At 35.2% G+C, this 8,865-nt stretch overlaps 1 pseudogene; it reads right to left on the reverse strand.

The window, feature by feature from the left end:
* Window positions 1-6,980: 6,980 nt before the first annotated feature.
* Window positions 6,981-7,608, reverse strand: LOC113752105 (annotated as a pseudogene).
* Between the last annotated feature and the right edge of the window lie 1,257 nt (window positions 7,609-8,865).

Raw genomic sequence — 8,865 nt, forward strand, 5'->3', positions numbered from 1 at the left:
AAGAAAATAAAAAAAATCATTCTAATCATTTTGTTTCATCAGAACCACTATTAACCCATTTTTACACTCCATCCTCATTAACATTTCTTCCCATTTTGGTAAAAAATTCATCATTGATAGCCCATGCATACTTCTTGTCTTTGGAAAAAAAATCATCATTTGGCCCAACTTAACACTCCTAGTCAAGACATCACTCGGCTCTCCCTATCACAGAAGAGAAGCAAAAAAAAAAGAAACAAAAAGCACTCCCCAACTCTCTCCCTCTCTCGGACTGGGCAGAAGAAAGAAAACAGAACAAAAAAGAAAGAAAGCTCCCTCACTCTCGGCTCTCTCCCTCACAGAGCAACAAAAAAAAAACACACAGAAAAAAAGGGAGGCTCTCGACCCTCTCTCTTGGATGGACCGAAAAGAAGAAGAAAAAAAAAAGGAGAGAAAGACTCCACCATTTTGGCTACAAGTCTCTCTCGGCTCTACCCCAGGGGACTGGACAGACAAGCAAAAACAAGACCAACACTCCAATTTTTCCTCCAGAAAAAAAATCCCTCTCGGCTCACTTGGGCAGAGGAGAGAAACACACAAAAAAAAGAAGCAAGGCATCAGAAAAAATTCAGCCAAGGCAATTCCATTTTCATTGAGGTATTTTTCAGTTTTTTTTTAAGCATATTAGATACATTTTGGTTTTAATTTATCTTGCTTTTGCTGGTTTTTATTGTTGATGTTGTATTGCTGAAATTTGGGAAATAGCATGAACTAGATTGAGGAAAAGGAAATGTTTTTTATGCATGCATGTTAATCGTTTGAAAAAATACCAAAATGAAAAGAAAGAATCTTAGGGGACTGTTTTGATTTATTTTAGTCCTTTTATGTTGTTTTCTTGTCAAAAATAAAATTATATTTGTATTGTAGGAGTTGTAAGGAGGGTTTTGGCATAATTTTTATGATTTTTGGTGAAGATGTGAGGGTTTTAAAAAATAAAAACTGAACTGATTTCTTGGCATTTTGGTCACTTTTGGGTCATTTTCTGTAAAAACTAAGTCCAAAAATGGAACCTACGCGAAAAATGGAGTGGGGAAGTGCATTTTGAGAAATTTTGGCGACTGAATAAGTCGCCGGCGACTGCCGCCGGAGGCGGTGGCGCCACCGGCGGCCACCATGGCCGCCAACTGAAGTAAGCTTCGGATGGCCAGAGGAGGAGAAGAAACGAAGGAAGAAGAAAGAAAGAAAAGAAAGAGAAGAAGAAAAAGAGAAGAAAGGAAAGAAAAGAAAGAAAAAGGGTTGGGCTAATTTTTATTAATTTTGGTGGGCTTGTTTCTGATTTTCGAATGGGCTAGAAGGTCAGAGCCCATGTATTTTTGGTTGGGTTTGAGTGATAGAAGACGGGCTGGCCTGTGTGTTTTGGCTTGGACTTTCGGCTGGGCTTAGGTAGCATCCGGCCCAAATAAATAAAAATGATGGCCCGATGGCCTTTTTCTTCCATATCAGAAACCGAAATTTGCACTTTAATCTCTGATCTTTGGAGTAGTTTCACTGTGGCCCATAACATTTTAAATTCCTTTCAACTCGGTCCTTAAATTAATTTCACTTTGGTCCCTGAATTTTATCTTTTATTTAATTTTGACTCTTAACTTTGGAAAAATATGATTTTTGTCCTCAAAAGTTTTTCAATTTTTGCAATTCAGTCCCTGATGAATTTTGACTCTCTTTATTATGATTGCTTCTTTTCTTTAATAGCTAATTATGTTACTTTTGAACATATTCAACTTGTAATTTTTAGATGTTTTAAATTTCTTTATGTTTGACATATTAGCGTGAGCTTAGTACTTTTATTATTATTGTTTTTTCAATTAAATTGGTGCCATGATTCTTTTGTTCATTGTGAGTATAAATAGGACAATTTGACTCCATTTAGTTACCACTTCAAACGGGAGGTACCCCTATTTTTATTATTTCAATGTCAATTACGTGCTCTTATGTGTTCCTATGTGTTTATATTTTTATATGCTTTATTTATTTGATTTAAATATTCATTCAAATTTTCTTATATATGTTTTAGTTAATTTTTACAATGATTCAAGAGGCATTTAAATACCTCAAAAATGTAATAGATAGGATAATTAGATTTGTTTTATTATATTTTTCCCTTCTAGATTGTAGTTAGGCGCTCCCCGATGTAATAGATAGGTTACGTGTTTATGTGGCTTATGTGTTATGTGTTTTATCCGCTTTTCTTAGGATTTTGGCATCTAGATATTATGTTTACGTGTTATATGCTACGTGCTCTTATGTGTTTATTTGTTTTAATTTATGTTTTATTTGTTTCACTATGAATTGTTAATGCATGACGTCACCACACTAGTCCAACGCTAATTGTGGCTTCTCCCTCCGTTTACTTGCTAGTCCAATGCTAGTAAGGATTTTTTAGAGATGGGCTAGTCCAACGCTAGACCCTTTTAGGTCGTCTTGCGCTAGATTCATCTTTGTGTGCTATTCACTACATTTTCATGCATATTTTCAATTTTAGGATCTTTTCTCATTTGTATGATATTCCCTATTATATTATCTCCTACCCTTTATAGGTGCTAATCATGTCATTTAGAATTGCATTTCATTTAAATTAGTTCATTTGCTTGTTCATATTAGGAGAATTATTTTTCAAACATGGGAAATGGGTGATTATAACTTTTTAGTTTAAATACCCTATTAATCCATGTATAAGAAAATTATGTCACGAGTTTTTACCTCCCGTACCCTTTATGTTGCATTCCCTTTTTCTTTGATCACTTATATATGTACATAATTTAATTTCTTTTCTTTTATTTTAATTTCATCATTCGCATACTCGTGACACTTTCAAGGAATCATTTTGGCCTTCGCAATTAATGCGATTGGTTCAATTAAACCCTTGAATGAACATTGTGTCCCTTTCGATATTTTTATAAATTTAGATTTGCATCCATGTAGGAAACATCCAAACGTGATAAAATTAAGGGTTAGATTAGGAAAATTTTGACTAAACCTCGCAACTAGCTTAGACTAGGTTGAAAGGGTGCCTTAGGTTTGAGTCAATTAAACCTTTGCCTTCCCTTTCTTCAACCGTGACTCCCGAACCTATTTTCTCTTGTTTTCAAAGACCTGGAGTTGTCAAAAAGGGTTTTGATTTATTTTATTTTTGTCAAAAAATATTTTTTGGGTGATTTGGTACACCAAAACTCCATACCAAGTGGCGACTCCTATTTTTTCTTAAAAACCCTTTTAGACTAAATTTTGGACCCAAATTATCGCATTCTTTTTAAGTCCCATTCTAGGTCCCCCAGTCACTTATTTTTAAATAAGATCACATCTTTTATAAATCACCTTTATATTTATTTTCCATCGCGAAAAATGGGGCGCGACAAATATCTCACCCTTAGTTCCACATGAGAAAGATAAGGCCTCCTCTCTGTGTCATGAGAAAATCGAACTTTTCCCTTTTTCTCTCCTGACTTCATCCATTCCTTATTAACATTGGGATGAATCCACATATCTTCCATGTCTTCTTTCGAAGTTCTGGAGTCCCAAGTTGTATTCAATGGACCTGCTGCCTCATGTATAAACACACAAAATTTATCTTTCAGCACAAAGTATTATCATAGTTACAGAAAATGTACACCAATTAAGTGACAATGAAGTTTTTACATTTCAATACGGTTTCTTAAGCAATGTACTGAGTAACATAATTACTTGGGTATATGATGACAAGCAAACAGAGCATACTGCCCCCACGTAGATGTTATTTTTTTCTACTGCAAGATTTAGAGGAAATAAAGTCTGCTATTAAACTGAAAGACTACTTGATTATGTTTGGATAATAATATTTCGTAGTTAAGTTAGATAGGAGCTTACAACATCACAATAATAATTTCTTTAGCACGAGTAATGAGTTGCTTGCTTAGTAAAAGGGAAAAATACAAGTGATAAATTTCTCAATAGAAAAAATCTGAACAAAAAAAAATAATTCCCTCGAAAAAGTTGAAGGTAGCATGGCAATATCAAATTGTCATCCATGATCCATCCATTATAATAAGGAATAAGGGTATTTGGAGGCATATGAAAGTGATGGGCTCATTGCTTCTGAACCTTTACAATTGGGTACTATTTACGTATAATTGCTGCATACCTTCCCCTCACAATTGGGCATTGGTTCCAAGGAATTTGATTCGTGTCCCTGTTTTCTTCAAGAAGAATTACGCTCTTTCCTTGTCTTTACTTTCTCATCCCTTTATTCGCTTCCTTGCAAATTTTCTTCTTTCTTCATTCGAACCTTCCGACAAATAGGTAGTGAGCATGAAAAGTTTTGGAATTTCTTTTTCATCAATTACTTATATGGCCTGAGCTTGATTTTAAATCTAAAGCTCTACTCAAACCTATGATCAATTCCAGCCACTTAAAATCGATTAACAAGATGAAAGTAAAGCATAACCGACATGATTGCAGACAAAGAAGAAAACAATACAATTAAGGGGGAAAATAGGTACAAGAGTGTGGGAAACTTTACAGTGATGATTTCCGCTGTAGTGGCTGGACTGCAGTGAGATGATAGCGGCAACCTTTGCCTACTCTACTCCTCGGCACGCTCAACCTGAATATCTAGTCAGTAAGGAGAAGCATGGGGATGGGTTTCAGAGGAAAGAAGAAAAAGGAAAGAGCACGAGTATCTATTTTCTTATTCTTTTTGTCCTAGCAAAGAGAGCGAAGGCTTATTGGTGCAGGTGTCGTGGTTGACCGAACAGGGTAGAGAAGCGGCCGAGTTAGCAACTGAAAATAGGGGAGTGGGGGCGGCGGCGAAGGCGGAAGACGGAAGAACCAAAATGGGGGAGTTTTGAGAGAGAGTTTGCCGAGAGAGAGAGAGTTTGTGAGAGAGATGAGAAGAACCAAAATTTCGCTGGCTTGCAAAATAAAAGTTTTGAAATTTCACCGAGTGTTTTGGCGAAGGAATCTTCCGCCAAAATCAAACAACATCATTTTATGTTTTAATTTTTTTGGTGTATCTCATATTTTTTTCAAGTGTCATGATAGGGAATCTAAAGACACATTATTATTTTTATATCAGATAAAATAAAACAAAATTAAAGTATATATTATTGAATTGATAATAAGTGTCATGATAGAAGTGCTATAATGACAAAAACCAGCAAGTGTCCTTTTAGGCGTGTTAGGAAAAGCCATTTTTGTTGTAGTGCTTCCTCCTTCGGCCAGCTTAGCAGAACATCCTACTACTTCTTGCGCAAACTCCTTCTCAAGTTATCAACTCTGCTTTAAATCCTTAGATAAAGTAAGAGTGTGAGCATATAACCCGTATTTTTAGAAGAAAATTATTCCATAATTTCGAATAATAATCCGCATGTCCAATCCCCTTCTCTCTGATGAAGCTATAAAAATTCCAGCAGGTTTCTTCCTTTGTTTTCAACTCAAGGTTTCAACTTTCACAAGTTTCCATGACTAAGCTTTACTTAATGCCAGAAATAAACAATCATTTCTCGGTTCCAACAAATTCAGTCCAACTTCAATGTTATTCCTTCATCAGATTTTTCCTCGGTTAAAACTTATTTTTCCTTGCTAAAACCTAACATGCAGTCCATATATTCAGTTATATTTAAGAAATAAAAGGGAGGTTACAAGATTCTTACCTTTTTCTGTTAAGTTTTAATAGTTGCAGATTGCTCCTGCTCCTAGCTTCGGTCCCTCTAACTTTTGCACCAGCTCCCCCCCCCCCTTTTTTTTCCTCACTGATGCAGTTGATACGTGAAGTTGCAAGCTGGGTTCTCCTCTTATCACTCACTTAGCTCTCAGTTTAGGATGGTTAAGAAATGAAAGAGAGAAGATGTTGTTCAGTTCTCATTTTCTCCTCTTGGTGGTTGACTTCTCAAAGCTTCTTCACTCGGTGGGTGATCATTCTAAAGTTTCTCCACTCGGTTCCTACTTCTAAAATTCTGATAACCTGCTGGTCGCATGGTAGTTTAACTAAGATTTAGGGTTAGTTAGGTCATTTGATATCAACTTATTTGCTTACTAAGGAGCTGTGGTTTTATTAATTCATACATTAACTCCTACTTTTATTTGTATTTCCTTGATGTAGTAAATTTTCACACATTTGGTTTTAAAGAAAATTAACTACACATGTAACTTATTCGACTATAATATTTTCAAATGACACAAATTGCAATATGCATATCATATGTATATTTGATTCATGTAATTTTTTTTCTACACCATTCTAGGATATTTCTAAATCCTCAATTTAATAGAAATTAAATTTAGATGTTTAATTTAACCAATTATTTATTATATAATATTTCTAGTAACAAAATAGCTAATACTTGCAATGCTTACACAAAATTTTCTCGAGTTCTCATAGTCGTCCCTTCCAATATGGGGATAGGCTTGTAGCATTCAAATGTGTCAGGAAAATTATGCTGTTATAGCGTCCCATCTGCCAACCAAAATTCCTTTTTTTGATAATCGAAAGTGTCAAGATAGCTGTAGTACCACATTAGGATATTGCTTTAGAAGCTAAGCTATGCTGACACTTTTAATTGCCAGGATTTTTTTCTTTTTTTTTTTATATAGAAGCAGCCTGCAGGTAATGCTCCCTGCCGTACACTCCGTCAATCAGAAACCCAAAGGACTTGTAAAATTATCCCAAAGAGCAGAATGCATATAGTAATTTAAAAGCAAAAGTCAATGCTCAAATATAATTTGTTGAACTAAAAGTCGTGAACAAGTACTAACATAGCAAATCCCTAACAAGTACTAAAAGATTCTCATGTGCACAAACTTGAAAGACTTTCTTTTGCACAAACTAAAAGATTCTCATCCCTAACAAGTTGAAAGAACTTGCAGTAGCTTCCAAGCTTCAGTCATAACCACAAAGTCCCCATCAATCTTCAACTGGTTCCACCTGTGTACAAAGTTTGTGGGGATCATTAGATGACATCGCAGTTTTAAGATGATTGGGCAAGGGATATATCAGAGGTTGACAAAGTTCCAGACTGATCACGTCAAGATATTCAAATTCTTTCAGCACAACTGAGATATCTTCTTGGCTGATCTTTCCCATCTCTTTGAGCTTGTATATGACAAACTCAGCAGCACTATCATACAATCAAGAAAAGGGAATTAGTAATCAGAAAACAAAGCCCCTTAATATTTGGCAATAACTTAGTAAATGAGGAGCCCAGTGACAAAAGAACCAGCAAATAAGAGTTTGCAAAATCAATTCTAGGCAGCAGATATACTCACACAACTATACCATTATCATCAAGATTAGCAGCTTCAAGATCCATGTTAGTCACCGGCTTAGTAAGGACCCATCTAACCAGTTCTTTCTGTCTCTTCTCAGTGTTCAGCTCAGCAATATAAAGGAAAAATTGAGCCAAACAAAGTGTACTCATCAAAATCCAAAAAATTGCCAAAATACACCCAACATAAATTCAATGCTTTGACCAACAATACCTTTTGCTTCTCTACTAAGTAATCTGTTCCTTTGCTCAACATCATACCGACTAATGCCATCCCTGAGAATACAAAAACACAGGCTAGCGGTTTCATAGCTACACTGTTAGGCACAAGTCACTACCTACAAAATACCACAATTTGTGTTAGTGCTTCCTATTGCACATGATGATTCTTCATGCAACGTAGTGGTGTTTTCTTGTTCATAATCTCCAACTGTATGCATGCACTAAAGAAATAGCAGCAGCGTATCTCAGGATTTGACATTTTATCGAAACAAGGAAAAATAGAGGGGACTTGACATTTTATCGAACAGGTTATGGGCAACAAATCCATAACAAAATAGTCACATGAATCAAGTAGACAACCGAGAGGAATAAAACTGAACAACAAGTGCATTCAGATCATAAACTATTACTACATCTATTTCAATCTCAAACAGACGGGACTAATCTCAAATGTAATCAATTTAGGGCAAACTTTGAAACTTAACCCTCATAATTCAACACAATATAGTACACAGCTTCAAGAATAGCTAATAATGTCCAATAAAATCAATACTTTAAAATCACTGCACCAGTGTCCAAGAACCATCGAAGAAGTGGATAAGTAGTGATATCTGCGCATTTAGTAATCCAGAAATACATACAAAATTTTTGAAGGCCGTCGTTAATCATAAATCTATGACAAATCTATGTGTATTGTGGCAAATTAATATCGACAATTATGAGTGAATCGATTGCACAGGATGAATATAAACAATAGATTGTTTGATATTGTATTCAAGGTCACGAAAATATGTCATACCAATTAACTGTCATCATTAGAGCCACATTTTAGGCACTGCACCATCAGATAAGGCAAATATTTCACATCAACCGGTGGCCAGTTCATTCCACGTCCATCAAGAAGGTGAACATGAATATTACAGACGAATGATAGCCACTGGTCCATCATTAATCACAAGTGAGAACTCTGAGGCCAGTCATATCTTCCAGACATTCTTGTTTGCAGCAAGATTTGCAGAGTGAAGAAGGCAGTTCGAGAATTTGAAGATATATACATGTTGCAGAGAAAGTGTTTCTTGTGAGAGAGATAAGCTGAAGCAAAACTTGACTTAATCTTTTGGCCGCCGCAATTTGAAAGTTTTGAGTATTTCATAGCAAATGAATCTTCTGCCAATTGAGTACGATGTCGTTTAGTGTATTTCTTTTTCTTTTTTTATTTGGGTGTATTTCACATTTTCTCAAGTGTCATGATAGGTAGTCTAAAGGCACATTATTATTCTTATATCAGATAAAATAAAAAAAAGAGTATATAATATTGAGTTAATAACAAGTGTCATGATAGAAGTGCTATAATGACACAAACCAT

This window comes from Coffea eugenioides, chromosome 11 (genome assembly GCF_003713205.1).
Source record: "Coffea eugenioides isolate CCC68of chromosome 11, Ceug_1.0, whole genome shotgun sequence".
Lineage (NCBI taxonomy): Eukaryota > Viridiplantae > Streptophyta > Magnoliopsida > Gentianales > Rubiaceae > Coffea > Coffea eugenioides.